Source organism: Vidua macroura, chromosome 30 (genome assembly GCF_024509145.1).
Source record: "Vidua macroura isolate BioBank_ID:100142 chromosome 30, ASM2450914v1, whole genome shotgun sequence".
Taxonomy (NCBI): domain Eukaryota; kingdom Metazoa; phylum Chordata; class Aves; order Passeriformes; family Viduidae; genus Vidua; species Vidua macroura.
Window position 1 is genome coordinate 1325847 of NC_071600.1, and position 17025 is coordinate 1342871.

The window sequence follows — 17025 nt, forward strand, 5'->3', positions numbered from 1 at the left end:
GACTCTCTCAGGGTTCCTTTTACTTGGTTATAAATCTCTTTCTGCTGTGTGGACAATTTCCCACCCATTCTGCCCACCAGCAAGCCTCACCCACCTGCTGCCCGGAAAAAAAACCAAAGAAAAAAACCTGAAAAGGTCTAAAAACCGATGGCGGCACCCCGCACGCTGCACGCCACGTGCCCTTTCCCTCCGCAGGAACAGGGGTGCCTCCACCAAGTAAGATTTCCCTAGCCAGGCCCTTCCCGCACTAGAATTGGAGCTTACCAAACCACTGACCCTTAGAAAACAACAAACAAAACACAGCAGCGGTTCCCAGTCTGAAGCCATCTTCCGGGGTGTGCGGAAGTCGCGTCTTCTCCCCCGCTGAAAACAGAACCGGACAGGAACCGGAACAGCTTCTCAGCGGCGATAGGGCTGCGAGCCGGGCATGAGAGATGTGAACCCCCAGGACAGGCGTGGTCCGAGAACTTCTCCCCTCCGGTTTGACTGTGGCTCCGACGGGTCAGCGGTGGTGGCGTCAGCGGCTGTGTCTTCGGCAGTGACGGTGGTGGGAAACAGCGTCTGGAGAAGCTCCGAGCGGAGCACTCTCTGTCACGCTTTAAAAACAGCCGCCGTATCAGGGCCACACGATGTGGCACCACTTGTCGCATTCTCTCCGACTTCTTTGTTTCCACCCGGCTCCTCTTTCCCGGGGTGCTGGCCAGCGCTTCTGGGACAACTCGAAGAGAAGCAACAACCAACCTTTGGGGTTCGTTTGATACAGACAGAGCTATTTAGAGAGCGCTACCATGACCGAGATAAAGAGACCCAAGACATTGGACACTTGTGTGTCGTCCGAAGTAGGTTGTATTTGCTCGAACGCCGCATGAACAAGTGACCCCGGGAGGGGGTTGACTTACAGGTTTTATAGGGAATATAAGAGGTAAGGTAAAACCAATAGACACAATGCCCAGAATGAATACATTACAGGTGAAATCCAATGGGAATAGCTTCAGGGGGAAGGGTAAATACACGTAAAAATACATAAGAGAAACTCCAACCCCATATTTAGGAAACAGAAACTCCAACTTCCAATTCACAAAGCCTTCTGCTCCTTCTGCGTAGCCACGCACTACCACAGTGCCTCTGTTGGTGTCGGGTCATGTGAAAGCTCCTGGAAAAGCTCTTCCCACACTGGGGACACTTGTAGGGCCTGTCCCTGGTGTGGATGCGCCGGTGCCTGACGAGGTGGGAGTTTTGCTTGAAGCCCTTCCTGCAGTCACGGCAACGGAAGGGCCTCTCCCCGGTGTGAATCCGCTGGTGCTTGAGAAGATCAGACCTGCTCCAAAATCTCTTCTGACACTCAGGACACTCATAAGGTCTCTCCCCGGTGTGGATACGTTGGTGGGTGATGAGGGCCGAGCTGTAGCTGAAGCCCTTCCCACACTCCCCACACTCGTAGGGCCATTCCCCGGTGTGGATCATCTGGTGGCTGATCAGGTGGGAGTTCTTCCTGAAGCTCTTCCCACACTCCAAGCACTTGTAGGGCTTTTCCCCATGGTGAAGCTGCTCATGGACCACCAGCTCTGAGCTCTGACTGGAGCTCTGTCCACCTTCCTGGCACAGGGTGGGTCTTTCCTCCTCAGAACACCCTGGGCTGGGCTTGGAGCCCCTCCTCCTGCAAGATCTCTGGGGATTTTCCTCCCCGTTGGATTCCTGTGCCATGGAGCTGCTCAAAACGGCCTCTTCCACGAGGTTCTGTCGTGGGGATTTATCCTCCCTGGTCTCCATCCTCAGCTCCTTGTCTGGGGGAGGAAGGACAAGGAGAGGATGGGATTTGCCTCCGTGCCAGAGGGAAGGGGAAGGAGATCCCCCCAGTGCGTCCCCGGCAGGACGGCGTCGGCAGTGGGGTTGTCCTGCAGCCGGGGGCCATGGAGGACATGGGGGAGATGGAGCAGGAGAGAGGGGGAAAGGGGCACTGACTTCCTCCTCACCTGCCTGGGTGTCCCAGGACTCCTTCCTCTTCCTCCCAGAATCCTCCTCCATTTCACAAATGCTTGCAGATGGGAAATTCTGTTTTGGGAGGAAAACAAGGGAGGAGTACATTGAGTTTTCTACTGCTTTGAAGGCAAACCAGGGAGAGAATCTATGCCAGAATTGCAATTGAATAAGAAAATTAAATCAAGGCCATGATCCAGAAACACTGGTTTAATCTGACAGAGTCAGGATATAACCTGACACCCCGTTGGGCAGGGAGGTGGTAGCAGTCTGATGAAATGGTGGCTGCAGTCCGGCTGGAGTGATGAACGTGATTCTGTCAAAGCAGGGATCCTGTAGAAGGGTCTGGTCTTCCTCTGAAGGTCCAGTGGTGCTTATGGAGCTCTTGTCCTCTGGGAATCCAGTAGGCAAGGTGCTCATGGTGTTGCAAAGGTGAGATTATATGCAGGTAGGAATGCTTGGTTCCTCCCCCTGGGCGGAGCATCCCACAATGGGATGATGTAATTTTATCAGTCCTGCAGTGACACTCAATGGCCCATTACCAGAAGATGGCCCCTGGAGGGCGTTATCAGGGCTGAGTCATGGCAGAGATAAAGAACACTGCCCCCCCTCTTTATCACAGTTCATGAAGATGGTGATTGAAAACACATTTTTGGTTACATCTTACATTGTCACTTGAAACAGGGAGGCAATCCCTGCTCGGGGTGGGGGGTGAACACCACCCCCCTTACCCAAACTGGCTCAGGTGTAAAACCCCCGCCCTGGGAAGGCCCCGCACACAGGGGACAATATCACACTTGCCCTGCCCCAGGGGAGGTCTCTGTCTCTGTCACTCCCTTGCTCTCCCCTCTTTGCTCTTTCTTTCCATCTCTCTCTCTCTACCTCACATTTACTGTTCAATAAAATCCATGTGGGATTTGGTCTCGTTAGCACCTTAATTGGGGCAGAGGCATCTCTCTAACAATTTTATTAACCAGATTGCAGCATTATTTTGGCTCAGTGACTTCACAGCACAGTTGTCTGACCCCAAGTGCCTTTGACAACCGCATTGTTCCCTCTTCTCAGGAACTTGTTCTTTCTGGAGGAATTCTTGGAAACTTGGACACAGCTTCCTCTGAGGGACTTGTGGGAGAACTTATGAGGAAAGTGGCTGTTGTGGGTGGCCAGTGTAAACAAAATATTTTGTTGTCCTTCCTTCAAAAATTTGTTAAAATCCCTGGAGGAAAGGGAGCAAATGATACCAGCAAGACTGACATTGTTCACCCCAAGTTGAGGAACACAAGGCTGCTAAAAGTCCTCCAAGAAGCCCAGCTCAAGTAGCTAAACTCCTGACTAACTCCCGAATTCATAGGTTTGAGGCCTTTGCCAAATGTGAGAAACATTATTTTCTTCGTCCCTGTCACCTTTGTGACAGATACACAGAGCTTTCCCTTCCTTTTAATGATCAGTATTGGGCCAAATTTCCACTTTTCTTTTATCAGAACCTGCCAGCAGCTGAGCTGGAGCTGTGCAGGAACTGATGAATTTTGGAATTGCCACAGAATTGCTTCTATTGTCAGTTTATTCATGTTTGGGATTTGTTTGCGTTTCCATCACAAGTGACTTGTGGGAAGAGCAAATATTCCTCAAGGCGTTTTATGCAGAGTTTAATTTGATTTCTGGCAAGTTTATTTTGTCTGGTCCCCCGGGGGTGCCTGAGGGGACTCTGTTACTCTCACCCTAGCAGATGCTTGGGAGGGGCTTGGATGGGTTGTCCCTGTCCCTGTCACCCCAGGCCATTCCCCAGGGTGTCTGCATCGTTCTCACCCCAGGGAATGCCTGGGGGGTCTCACTCCCTCTCACCCTGTGCCAGGGGGTGCTCCGGGCAGTCTCTCTCCCTCTCAGCCAAGGGGATGCTCGGGGGTCTCTGTCCCCTCACCCTGGGGGATGCTCAGCGGGATTCCATCCCTCTGGCCTCAGGGAATGTCTGTGCAGGGCTGGGGACCAGGGGCTCTGTGTCCCTCTCACTGCTGAGGGTGCTCGGGGCTGGGGGGGCTCTCGGACCTTCTCATCCCTGGGGAGGCCGGGGGGGTCTCTGTCCCTCTCAACCCTGCTGTGACCCTGCCCAAACATCATCGGGGTCAGAGGGACAGAGACACCCCCAAACCCCCAGAAGGGCTGAACCTGGGATTTTGTTTGGACTGAGGATTTAGGAAGGGGCTGGAATTGGGGCTGGGGTTGGAGCTGGGGCTGAGGTTTGGATTAGAGCTGGGACTAGGGTTAAGGCTAGACATGGGATTGGCTTTAGGGCTGGGGTTGGGATTGGGTCTGGGGCTAGACGAGTCTGGCACTGGGATGAGATTAAATACAGAACTGTGAGTGTGTCTAAACGTGGAGTGAGATTGAGACCAGGATCAGGGTCAGGTTTGGGACTGAGCGCACGCAGAGCGGGACAGGGGGGATGTCACTGCAGGATGTCCCTGGCATGGTCCCAGCCCTCCTCAGGCACCTCCAAACATGGGGGCAGCTGGGTGCTCTGAGATCCAGGTGCTCCCACACTGCCCCTCAATATCAGGTGAGCATTCCCTGAGGGCAGCCCTCAATGTGACCCTTGGGGCTCTGGGATCAGCCTTCACATCCCTGTGGGAGCAGCTGCAGACATGGTGAGCGATTTCCCCCACACCTCTTTACTAAGGAAGGGTGAAGCCCAGCTGTCCTCCTCCTCTCCTCAGCTGAGGATGTCAAACTCCCCCGGAGCAGGAAAGTCCCCATTCCCTGTTTCCTTGTGGCTGCAGCCTGGAACATCCACTCAGAATGAAGAACTTTCTGACAGCCCTGCTGAATGACACCGGGAGGAGGTCTGTGAGAAAGGGAGGAAATTGTATTTTGATTGGAAATAAAGCTACAATATTACTTCTTTCCATCGCATTCCTTTTCAGTCAGTTGCAGTTCTGTTTACAGAGTGCCACCTTCTCAGCTGATTTTGTTTGTGTCCTCCTTTCTCTCCTGCCTCTCTCTGCCTGCTCTGTTTCTCTCTCAGTGTCTCCCTTGACCCAGGGCAGCTCCCAGCAAAGACCCTACCCGGATTTCATTCCCAATCCAGGGCCTACAACCACCATGGGTGAAGTTTTGAAGGCTGGCAGTGAAATGTCACTGTAGGATCTTGCTCCACTTGGCGTCTTGCTCCTTGTTAAGAGCTTTGCCTTCAAGGGCAGGAAGAACTTTTCCTGGCTGGGAACTGGAATTCCAGCCCCTGGGAGCGTGTGCCATGGATCCCAGAGGGGCATTCCTGAGGCAAGGTGCAGCAGCTGTGTGAGCTCCCAAAGCACGCACCAAAGATGGATTTGCCAGGCATTTCCCAGCACATTTCCAGCTGGAAGCAGAGGGAGGAAGGAAAGGGAAGCGAGTCCCTGACAGAATCCCGCAAGTATTGGGGTAGGAAGGGACCCTGCCCGCGAAGGGAATGTCACAATCCGCTTGGAGGAGCGGGGTGTTGTGATGGCTTGTTTACCAATCCTAGGAGGGCAAAAAGGCAAACAGACGGGGATCATGAGTTTCATCACAGCAAATGCACCTTTATTATATAGTGCCAACAGCAAAGCAATGGAGGGGACAGAAAGGAAATAAAGGATAGAAAGAAAAAGACAGGAAAAGGGATTATAGCTGCCAAAGCAGACGAAATCCTCACTGGTCTGAACAATGGAGATCCATTTTGTCACATCGGGGAGAATCTCAAAATCTTGGTTATCTCAGGGGTCTTTTATAGTCCTCTGTGGAAGGGGGGAACAGGCAAAAGACAATGAATGTCCATTGAAGGCACCGAGAAGGAACAGGTCATGTTATCAGCCGTGAGCGAGAGCCATTGTCTTCTTGGTCCATCGCCCACGCCTGGGCAAACATCTCGCATTGATCAGGTCAGCCCTCCTCCCTGTGGTAAGGGTCTCAGTCTCAGTCCTTGGGAGGGGCTTCAATCTCCATCCGTCACAGTGGTCATGAGGCAGATGAGGGGTCTTCTGTGGGAGATCACCAGAGTTACCCCAGAAAGTTCATTTGGCCAAGAGGTGGGAAAATTCATGGGTTGAGCAGGTATCCTGAAACAGATGTAAGCACATAGAACAAGCCGCTCCTTGCCAGATCCTTGCCAGGCCCTGCTCGAAGCAGTGGTCTGAGGTGGTACAGCAAATACACCTGCAAAACTAATCATCCACCTCTCCAAGCCGGAACTCCAGTCGGGGTCTCCAGGATCTCAGTCTCTCCCACTGCAGCAAACATGTGGCAAAAATGAGGGGAACTTGGGACCGTCTCTTACACAGGGGCGTGCATGTCCTTTGAAGGGGAACAATCCCCACATGTGCCCAGCGCTGTAATAAACATACAGTCTCTACAACTCCTTGCAGGATTTGAGGGGATAAATATTTCATCTGCATTTCAGCAGCAGAACTAGCAGACTAAACAGCGTATTTTACCTATGCTGGCCAGCTACTAATGATTCAAAGCAGCACATTTCACCTAAATACAAATGGATTTCTACCCTGTAACATTTACCCTGTAAAATACCCTGTTTCCACTGCTGAGCACCCCCTGGGCTGAGAGGGACAGAGACTCCCTGGAGCACTCCCCTGGCAGAGGGGTGAGCAGTAGGGAGAACCCCCCAGGCATTCCCTGGGGTGAGAATGATGGAGACCCCCTGGGCAATGGCCTGGGGTGACAGGGAAATGGCCAGGGGTAACAGGGGAAGGGACAACCTATCCAAGCCCCTCCAAGGCATCCCCCTGGGCAAGAGGCACAGAGACCCCGTGAGCATCCCCCGGGCACTGGACAAAATAGACTCGGCAGAAATCACACTTAATCCTACAAAAAATGCCTTGAGGAATATTTGCTCTTCCCACAAGTCACTTGTGATGGAAACGCAAACAAATCCCAAACATGAATAAACTGACAAGAGAAGCAATTCTGTGGCAATTCCAAAATTCATCAGTTCCTGCACAGCTCCAGCTCAGCTGCGGGCAGGTTCCGATAACACAAAAGTAGAAATTTGGCCCAATACAGATTATTAAAAGGAAGGGAAAGCTCTGTGTATCTGTCACAAAGGTGACAGGGACGAAGAAAACAATGATTCTCACATTTGGCAAAGGCCTCAAACCTATGAATTTGGGAGTTATTCGGGAATTTAGCTACTTGAGCTGGGCTTTTTGTAGGACTTTTAGCAGCCTTGTGTTCCTCAACTTGTGGTGAATGATCCTTGTCAGTCTTGCTGGTATCATTTGCTCCCTTTCCTCCAATGATTTTAACAAACTTTTGAAGGAAGGACAACAAAATATGTTCTTTACACTGGCCACCCACAGCAGCCATTTTCCTCATAAGTTCTCCCACAAGTCCCTCAGCGGAAGCTGCATCCAAGTTTCCAAGAGTTCCTCCAGAAAGAGACAGAACCTCCTCAGAGGAGGGAACCATGCTGTTGTCAAAGGCACTTGGGGTCAGACAATAGCGCCTAAAATCTCTGCAAAATAATGCTGCAATCTGGTTAACAAAATTGTTAGAGGTGCCTCTGCCCCAATTAAGGTGCTAACGAGACCAAATCCCAAGTGGATTTTATTGAACAGTAAATGTGAGGTAGAGAGAGAGAGATGGAAAGAAAGAGAAAAAGGGGGGAGAGCAAGGGAGTGACAGGGACAGAGACCTCCCCTGGGGCAGGGCAAATGTGACATTGTCCCCTGTGTGCGGGGCCTTCCCAGGGTGGGGGTTTTACACCTGAGCCAGTTTGGGTAAGGGGGGTGGTGTTCACCCCCCCACCCCGAGCAGGGATTGCCTCACTGTTTCAGGTGATAATGTAAGATGTAACCAAAAGTGTGTTTTCAGTCACCATCTTCATGAACTGTGATAAACAGGTGGGGCAGTGTTCTTTATCTCTGCCATGACTCAGCCCTGATAACGCCCTCCAGGGGCCATCTTCTGTTCATGGGCCATTGAGTGTCACTGCAGGACTGATAAAATTACATCATCCCATTGTGGGATGCTCCGCCCAGGGGGAGGAACCAAGCATTCCTACCTGCATATAATCTCACCCTTGCAACACCAGGAGCACCTTGCCTACTGCATTCCTAGAGGACAAGAGCTCCATAAGCACCACTGGACCTTCAGAGGAAGACCAGACCCTTCTACAGGATCCCCGCTTTGACAGAATCACGTTCATCACTCCAACAGGACTGCAGCCACCAATTCATCAGACTGCTACCACCTCCCGGACCAACGGGGTGTCAGGATATATCCTGACTCGGTCAGATTAAGCCAGTGTTTCTGGATCATTGCCTTGATCCTAATTTTCTCATTAAATTGTAATTCTGGCATAAATGCTCCTCCTGCTTTGCACCAAACCAACCACTTTGCTCAAAGTACATAACTCAATGTGCTCACCCCTTGTTTTTTTCCCAGAACAGAATTTCCCATCCCCAAACCTTTGCCAGATGGAGGAGGATGCTGGGAGGAAGAGGAAGGAGCCCTGGGACACCCTGGCAGGTGAGGAGGAAGTCAGTGCCCCTTTCCCCCTCTCTCCTGCTCCATCTCCCAGCCCAGCACAGCCCCCGGCTGCAGGACAACCCCACTGCCGACGCCGTCCTGCCGGGGACGCACTGGGGGGATCTCCTTCCCCTTCCCTCTGGCACGGAGGCAAATCCCATCTTCTCCTTGACCTTCCTGCCCCAGGCAAGGAGCTGAGGATGGAGACCAGGGAGGACAAATCCCCACGGCAGAACCTCATGGCAGAGGCCGTTTTGAGCAGCTCCATGGCACAGGAATCCAACGGGGAGGAAAATCCCCAGAGATCCCGCAGAAGGAGGGGCTCCAAGCCCAGCCCAGGGTGTTCTGAGGAGGAAAGACCCACCCTGTGCCAGAAAGGTGGACAGAGCTCCAGTCAGAGCTCAGAGCTGGTGGTCCATGAGCAGGTTCACCATGGGGAGAAGCCCTACAAGTGCTTGGAGTGTGGGAAGAGCTTCAAGAAGAGCAACAATCTGAAGCAACACCAGATGATCCACACCGGGGAATGGCCCTTCAGGTGTGGGGAGTGTGGGAAGGGCTTCAGCTGCAGCTCTGCCGTTGTCGTCCACCAACGCATCCACACTGGGGAGAGGCCCTACGAGTGTGGGGAATGTGGGAAGAGCTTCAGCCGAAGGTCCCACTTGATCCAGCACCAGAACATCCACACTGGGGAAAGGCCATACAAATGTGGGGAATGTGGGAAGGGCTTTGGCCAGAGGTCCTACCTGATCATCCACCAAAGGATCCACACTGGCGAGAGGCCCTATGAGTGTCCTGAGTGTCAGAAGAGCTTTCAGACCAGCTCCGTTCTTCTCAAGCACCAGCGGATTCACACTGGGGAGAGGCCCTTCCACTGCCTGCACTGCAGGAAGAGCTTCAAGCAAAAATCCCACCTCATCAGGCACCAGCGCATCCACACCAGGGACAGGCCCTACGACTGTCCCCGGTGTGGGAAGAGCTTCTCCAGGAGCTCTCACTTGACCCGACATGAACAGAGGCACAAGTAAGGGAAGCCCTGCAGGTGCCTCAACTGCAGGAGGAGCTTCATGAACTGTTCCAGCTCCATCCCCCATGGGAGAGCCCATGTTGGGAAGAGCTCTGGTGATCCATGTTCCCTGTGATCCATGCTGGGAAGAGATCATTCCCTTTTCCTACCCCTGCCAATGAAATGGTTTGGGATTGAAGAACATGAGGGTCTGGCCATGGCCCTATCATTACATTCACTCCCACCTCAGGTCATTTCCAGGGGCAGGAAAGGGACTCTCTCTCTCTCTCTCTCTCTCTCTCTCTCTCTCTCTCCCTGAGGAGAAGGGTGTCTGTTCCAGGCAGGAGGAAATGCATGGCTGGGAAGAGCCAGTCAGTGGTGATGTAGTTTTCCCTGTAAATAGTTTTTCTTATCCATTCTGTTATCAGTATTGTTTCTGTTCCTGTTTGTTCCTTGTCTTGTTGCTGTTCCAAGTAAATTGTTCTTATCCCAGCCCAGGATCTTTGCCTTTTGTGCTTTCCATGGGAGGAGGGAGGGCAGCGAGCGGCAGCACGGTTTTAGCGGGAGCAGGAAATTGGGGAATCCCATTCCTGAATGTCATGGTTTGACACTGGCGCAATGCCAGCGCCCCCATGAAAATGCACCTTCCCTAAATAAATGCTGTGAGATGTTATCAGGAACAGAGCAGAGCAGGCCCAAGCTTAATAACAAAGGGGAAAAAAAACTTTATTAAACTACTACTAACACAAAAAACACATAAACTAAATCCAGGATGAAGACCTTTTAAAACACCCCTCCTCCTCCCAATTTCCAAAAACACCCACCATGAAACATCACCCGGGATTCCTGATCAAATTACCACCCTTCAGAAAATCAATACTCAAACTATCAAGGGAGAGAGAAGTCTCTCTTGCACCACAGACCCCCCAGGAAACACAGCTGCCACACCCTGTGTTTCCCTGTCACACATGGCAACCGCCCGGAGAAAATCTGCCTGTGTGACCCTCTCCTTTCCATCTCACAGTGCTCTCACCACCGTGCATGGACAGACTGCTCATAGGGCTCCTTTAAGCATGCTTTGCCACGGACCCAAAGATACAACAGTTCAGCTTCTCATCTTGGGACTGCAGTCCCCCCCATTTTCCCCTGGGGCCAAGGGTCCAAGAACAGAACTCATCTTCTTTCCCGACAATTTGGTGGCCCGTACGGGGAAGGCCAGACAAAGTGGAAAAAACTTTATTCTAATAATATTTTGGCTCTAACTGTTTTGTGGGAATATTGGTATGTCTCTTTTTAAAGTTATAATGTCATTTGGAGTGAAAGCCTGCCTCTATTTCTGGTCATTAGGGTTCTTTGAAGTTTTAATAGCTTTATGGTCCCTGGAGTTATTTTCTTATCCAGAAGTAGCTCCGGTATTGCCCCTAATACGTAGCTTTTGTAGCAGAGGGGCATTAACTAGAATATTCATCGGGCTGGGCTTGGCTGTGATACTTTGCAAGGGGCTTATAAAAATGTTGTTATCGGCTCCAGGAATGTATAATTCGTGGTTGTGGCTGTGTGCTAAATTTGTTATGGGGGAGGAGGTTTTTCAGCCTTTGCTTTCCTTTTCCTCCTCCGAATTGTTTACGTCTCTATTAGAAAATGTTCAGTTCTCCCTGACTGCCAAGGACACCATCTTTCTGTTATTTAATTTAATAACCTTTCTCTATACTGTCTCTCTTCCACTACAAATCAAGGAGGAGCAATATTTTACAAAGCCCTCATTTCCTGGAAAGGGTTAAAAGTTCAGACTCCCTGGACGGCTGATATCTCGGTCCGGCGTTCCGTCTCCCACGCTGGGCACTATCCCCCCTCCTTAGTCAACCTGGTGTCCCGCGGCTCCCCGCGGGTCACCATATTGATGGCGGCCTTAGCTTGGATGCCCGCTCGGCACAGCGCACGGCAGCCTAGAACTCCTGGGCTCAAGCGATCCGTCGGGCTCAGCCTCCCCGTTCAACTGGCCCTGGACATTGCTGAAAGAGAGAAGTGGCCAAAGCTCTACCTCTACACTGATTCATGGATGGTAGCCAATGCACTGTGGGGCTGGCTGGAGAGATGGAAAGGGGCTAACTGGCAGCGTCGAGGAAAACCAATTTGGGCTGCTGAAGAATGGAAAGACATTGCTACCTGGCTAGAGAAACTACCTGTGAAGGTTCGCCATGTAGATGCTCATGTCCCCAGAAGCAGAGCTAATGAAGAGCAGCAAAACAATCAGCAGGTAGATCAGGCTGCAAAGATAGGGGTGTCAAAGATAGATTTAGATTGGCAACACAAGGGGCAGTTGTTCCTAGCACGATGGGCCCATGATGCCTCAGGCCATCAGGGTAGAGATGCCACCTATAAGTGGGCACGAGCCCGAGGGGTGGATTTAACCATGGACAGCATTTCTCAGGTTATCCATGACTGTGAGACGTGTGCTGCCATCAAACAGGCCAAGCGAGTGAAGCCCCTATGGTATGGGGGACGGTGGTCCAAGTACAAGTATGGGGAGGCCTGGCAGATTGACTACATCACACTGCCCCAGACACGCCAAGGCAAGCGCTACGTGCTCACAATGGTGGAAGCCACCACAGGATGGTTGGAAACCTACCCTGTGTCTCATGCTACAGCCCGTAACACCATCCTGGGCCTTGAAAAGCAGGTCCTTTGGAGGCATGGTACCCCTGAAAGGATTGAGTCAGACAATGGGACTCATTTTAAAAATAATCTTATTAACACCTGGGCTAGGGAACATGGCATTAAGTGGGTATACCACATCCCCTACCATGCCCCAGCTGCAGGTAAAGAGGAGAGATGCAATGGATTGTTAAAGACCACCTTGAAAGCACTGGCTGGGGGATCTTTCAAGAACTTGGAGCAGCATTTAGCCAGGGCCACCTGGTTAGTTAACACTCAAGGTTCCACCAACCGAGCAGGTCCTGCCCAGTCTGAGTCCCTCAATATAGTAGACAGAGATAAAGTCCCATTGGCCCATGTCAGAGGTTTGTTGGGGAAGACAATATGGATTAATCCTGCCTCGAGTACAGGCAAACCCATTCGTGGGATTGTCTTTGCTCAAGGACCAGGTTATACCTGGTGGATAATGCAGAAAGATGGGACAACCTGTTGTGTACCTCAGGGAGATCTGATTGTGGGATGATATCATTGTTTGTTAAGCGTGACCACCATTGTCTGTACGTTAGATCATACAGACATGAAACAGAAGGAAATGTGAAAGGGTCGAAAGTCAGAGTAAGTAAGAATGGAAGAGAATGTGTAAGTGTGGAAGGTTTGAGCAGGCGGGAAGGAAGTTTACGTTGTGTTCAGTAACATGTTCACAATATGGGATAAGGGGTGGAATGTCGTGGGGACAGGACATTTTCATGCTTATTATCCCAATCGTGGTTTCTGTTCCCTCCTCTCAGTTTGTTTTGTCTATAGCTTCGTACTTCCACCCCCCCCCGGCTCGCTGCTGGCTTGCTGCTTTTTGCTCGCTGCTGGCTGCCTGCTTTGCTACCTCTGTTTTCCTTTCTTTTTTCTTTGCTTTTTGCTTGCTTGCTTTTTCGCCATTTTTTTCCTTTTTCCCCGGTTTCTGTTGTTCCCTTCTCCCCCCCCGCCACCGAAGATATCGGACCTACTCTGGGCAGGAGCTCCCCCGGGGTCTGCGAGAGAAGCTTCGTACCCTCTGCAGCGAAGAGAGATACAGCTCAACCCCCTTGGACTGGTGAAAACATCTGTGGTCATCTCGGGCTATTTCTCTTGTGCTGGGGAGTGTTTTTTGTTGTTCCTTAATAAACAAGTTTTTTCCACTTCCCCTCTGAAGAAATTCCTCCTGAACCCGGTGGTGGGGGAAGTTGTGGAGGGTTTTGTTTCCTATAAGGGGCTCCTTTGGAGATGTTTTCCCCTAATTTCTCCTAAACCAGGACACTGAACCCCGGCCTGTGGAAACCGACCATAGCAATGGGCCCTGATGATGTTTGCCTACTAAGGATCAGATTTTTTGACAGGTACTCGAGGGGTTCTGTGGGGACTTTCTAAGTGTTTCCAGGCTGCCAAAGAGCCGGGATGTCACAGGCACTCACAGGGGTTCCTGTCATGGGCAGAGTGGGAGCTTTAGGCAAAGTTTATTAGAGAAGCTCCTGTCAGGTCAGGAGGTACAAAAAGGATCCCCAAATACCTCCAAGGACCTCCAGGCTTTCTGAACTCCTTTTGTGAGGGGAGCCTTGGAGCAGCAGGTTCCAATCCCCTCCCTTGACTTTTCAAAAGCTCGTATGTAACAATTATAAAGGTGGAATTAAACTTTTTAAAAATTTGTCCCACGGGATTAAAAATGGCAAACACCTGTTGGGGGTTGGCTTTTTCCTTTCTGTTTGTTCCTTATCATCAGCTGGTGATTATTGGCTGAGCCCTTATTTTGGGAGGAGGACGATCAGAGCCATGGCTCTTGGGAAAGGGAGTTTCCACTGCTGCTGCCGGAGCCAGGCCCAGAGCTGCTTCTTCTGTCATGGGGTGAGCCTCTGCTTGTGAGAACAGCCCCTAAACTGGGACCTTATTAACACCTGCCCCACTAAAAGAGAGACCTATCCCCGTCTGCTCGGGTGCCCGGGATCCTGAGCTCGGCTCTCCCTGCCCTGCTGGGAGCCCCTCACCCCCTGCCTGCTGAGACATCCTGCCGGCCCAGCTTGCTGCTTTCCCAGAGTGCTGCTGGGGCCCCGGAGCCGGCTGCCCCCAGGGTTTGTGAAGCGGAGCCTTCTTCCAGCCCTTCCCGCCTTGGGACAAAGCCGCCATGGCCGCGTGCTCCCCGAGCCCGCGCCGGAGCGCCCCCTGCAGCCGCGCGGGGATCACCGCACCTGCCCTGCCCCCCGGGAGCCACCAGCGCCCCTGCCGGCCGTGCCCGGAGCTGCACCGCAGGGAAAGTGCCGCGGCCGAAAGGCTGCACTGGGCTCCTGTTCTGTTTGCTGCCAGCGCCGGAGGTGCTGCTGTTTGTTTGCTTGATTGTACACACTAGTGAAGAACTGTTATTGCTATTCCCACATCTTTGCCTGAGAGCCCCTTGATTTCACAATTCTAATAATTTGGAGGGAGGGGGTTTACATTCTCCATTCCACAGGAGGCTTTTTTCTGCCTTCCCTAGCAGACACCTGTCTTGTAAACCAAGATCACTTTTTGGCACCCAGTGTGCAGCCCAAGGACATTGAGAGAAAAAGGGTGAAATGAGAATAACAATTCCCGAGTAACATAATTATTTTTTGGTGTACTGCATATAGAAACCTTGTTAGGTGTCACCATGTGGTCTAGCTTACCCTGCCTTGGGTGGCACATGGTTGTGGCTACATTTTTCCCATCCTAGAACTATGGCTACTGTGGCTGCTATCCAATTTCTTTCATGGGTTAATGTGGTGAGGAATTTATGGATTTTTAATTTCCTCTGGACAGTGGGCACATGGATTCGAGGCTACCACACACTAACTGTATGTGTTTTATGAATTACTTTAATAATGGTACCCTCTGTGTGGAAATTACACCAGGGGAAATTTTCTCCCAACCCCTCAGCCAGCTCGTTGGGTCTACAGTGGTTGGTGTTGCTGATATGCCTGTTAAGCCTATTCTATTTAGCATTCAGAGGTAAGGGAAGATTGACTTGGATAACTATCGTAGCAGGGCGTCCCCGGAATGGTGATAATTAGCATTGATTCCATTATTCCAGAAGGCTGATCAATCGCTTTATTATACTATACTATGCTATACTATACTATACTATACTATACTATACTATACTATACTATACTATACTATACTATTAAGAAACACTCATCACTCCAGACAGTCCGATACAGACAGAACAGATTGGTTGATTGAAATCCAAACACCGTCACCATTGGCCAATTAAGAAATCACCCTTTGGTAAACAAATCTCCATAATACATTCCACACATGCACAACAACAGGTGCAGCAAGTGAAGATAAGAATTGTTTCTCATTCTTTTCTCTGAGCTTTCTCACAGCTTCCCAGGAAAATCCTGGGAGAGCTCTCTCTCTGTTCAGAGGACATGTGATTAACACAGGTCAGCTGTGACAATGCAGGCCGAAGGACACCACGGTGACACTGGGGAACCTCATGGAACCAAGGGGCCATTGTGACACTGTGCTGCCTCATGGAATCAAGGACACCATTGTGGAACTCGGGGGCCCCAAGGAACCAAGGGTCCGTGGTGACCTTGTGGAGCCCGCAGTGTCACAGAGGAGCCGTTGTGACACAGCGAGGGCGCATGGAGCCGAGGGGCCATTGTGACACATCAGGGCTTTGTGGAACCACAAAGCCATTGTGACATTGCAAGGCCGCATGGAAGCACGGGGCCATTGTGACACTGCAGAAGCAAGGGGGACATTGTGACACTCCAGGGCCTCATGGAACCAAGGAGACCATTGTGACACTGTGGGGTCCCAAAAAACCAAGGGAACATGGAACAGGTCTGGCTGGCTGGGCCTCCTGGGGACCACCTGACAGGTCCGGCTGACCTTGGCATGTCGAGGGCTGCTTCTCATCTGCCCCTGAAGCACTGGGGCTCTGGGCTTTCCTTCTATGGGAGAGAACTCTCCTTCTTCTCTAGCGACCCAGGCCCAAAACCGAGATTATTTCTCCAAATTTCCCTATATTTCAAGGTTTGTTTCCAGATGAAATCTGCCAGGAGAGACAGCTCTGGCTGCCTTGGCCACCCAGGGGCCACCACTCATCTGCCTTTCAAACATTGGGACCATGTGCTTTTCTTTCTTATAGGAAAAACCATCCATCTCCACCAGGCACCCATGGCCAAAACTGGGGATCTGCCTCCAGAATTCCCGATATCCAAGGACAGGTCCCAGACAAAAGCTGCCAGGACTGACAAGTCTGGCTGGCCTTGGCTTCCTGAGGGCTGGCACTCATGTGCCTCTGAAACACTGGGGCTCTGTGCTTTCCTTCCTAATGAAAAGAACTCATCTTCCTGTCCAGGCACCCACGGCCAAAATTGATATTCCACCTCCAAAATGCCCAGTGTCCAACGATAGCCCCTAGATGAAAGGTGCCAGGAGAGACAGGTTGGCTGGCTTGGCCTAAGGGTGGCCACCTCTCATCTCCTTCCAGAACACTTGGACTTCATGCTTTTCTTTCCTGTACCAAAAAATCATCCAATCCTGACCAGGTGCCCATGGCCAAAATTGGGATTCCACCTCCAAAAGTCTGTACATCCAGGGATTGCTCCCCAGTGAAATCAGCCAGGACAGAAAGGTCTGGCTGCCCTTGGCCTCTTGGGGGCTGCCTCTCATTTGCTTTCCGGGGCAAACACTGGGGCTCGGTGCTTTCCTTCCTATGGAAAAGAACTGCCCTTCTTCTCAAGGTGTCCGTGGTCAAAATTGAGATTCCTTCTCCCAAATTCCATATATCCAAAGATCCCTCACCGGCAAAAGCTGCCAGGACAAACAGGTCTGGCTGGCTTGGCTTCCCAGGAGCCCCATCTCTCTCGTGTTCTGTCTTTGAAACACTTGGGCTCAGT

The 17025-nt window shown here is 51.4% G+C and overlaps 2 pseudogenes; one reads left to right on the top strand and one right to left on the bottom strand.

Annotated features, from left to right (window-relative positions):
- The window catches only part of LOC128820668 (uncharacterized), a 1438581-nt pseudogene that overhangs the window by 746916 nt on the left and 674640 nt on the right, over window positions 1–17025 (bottom strand).
- The window catches only part of LOC128820667 (uncharacterized), a 2212279-nt pseudogene that overhangs the window by 207428 nt on the left and 1987826 nt on the right, over window positions 1–17025 (top strand).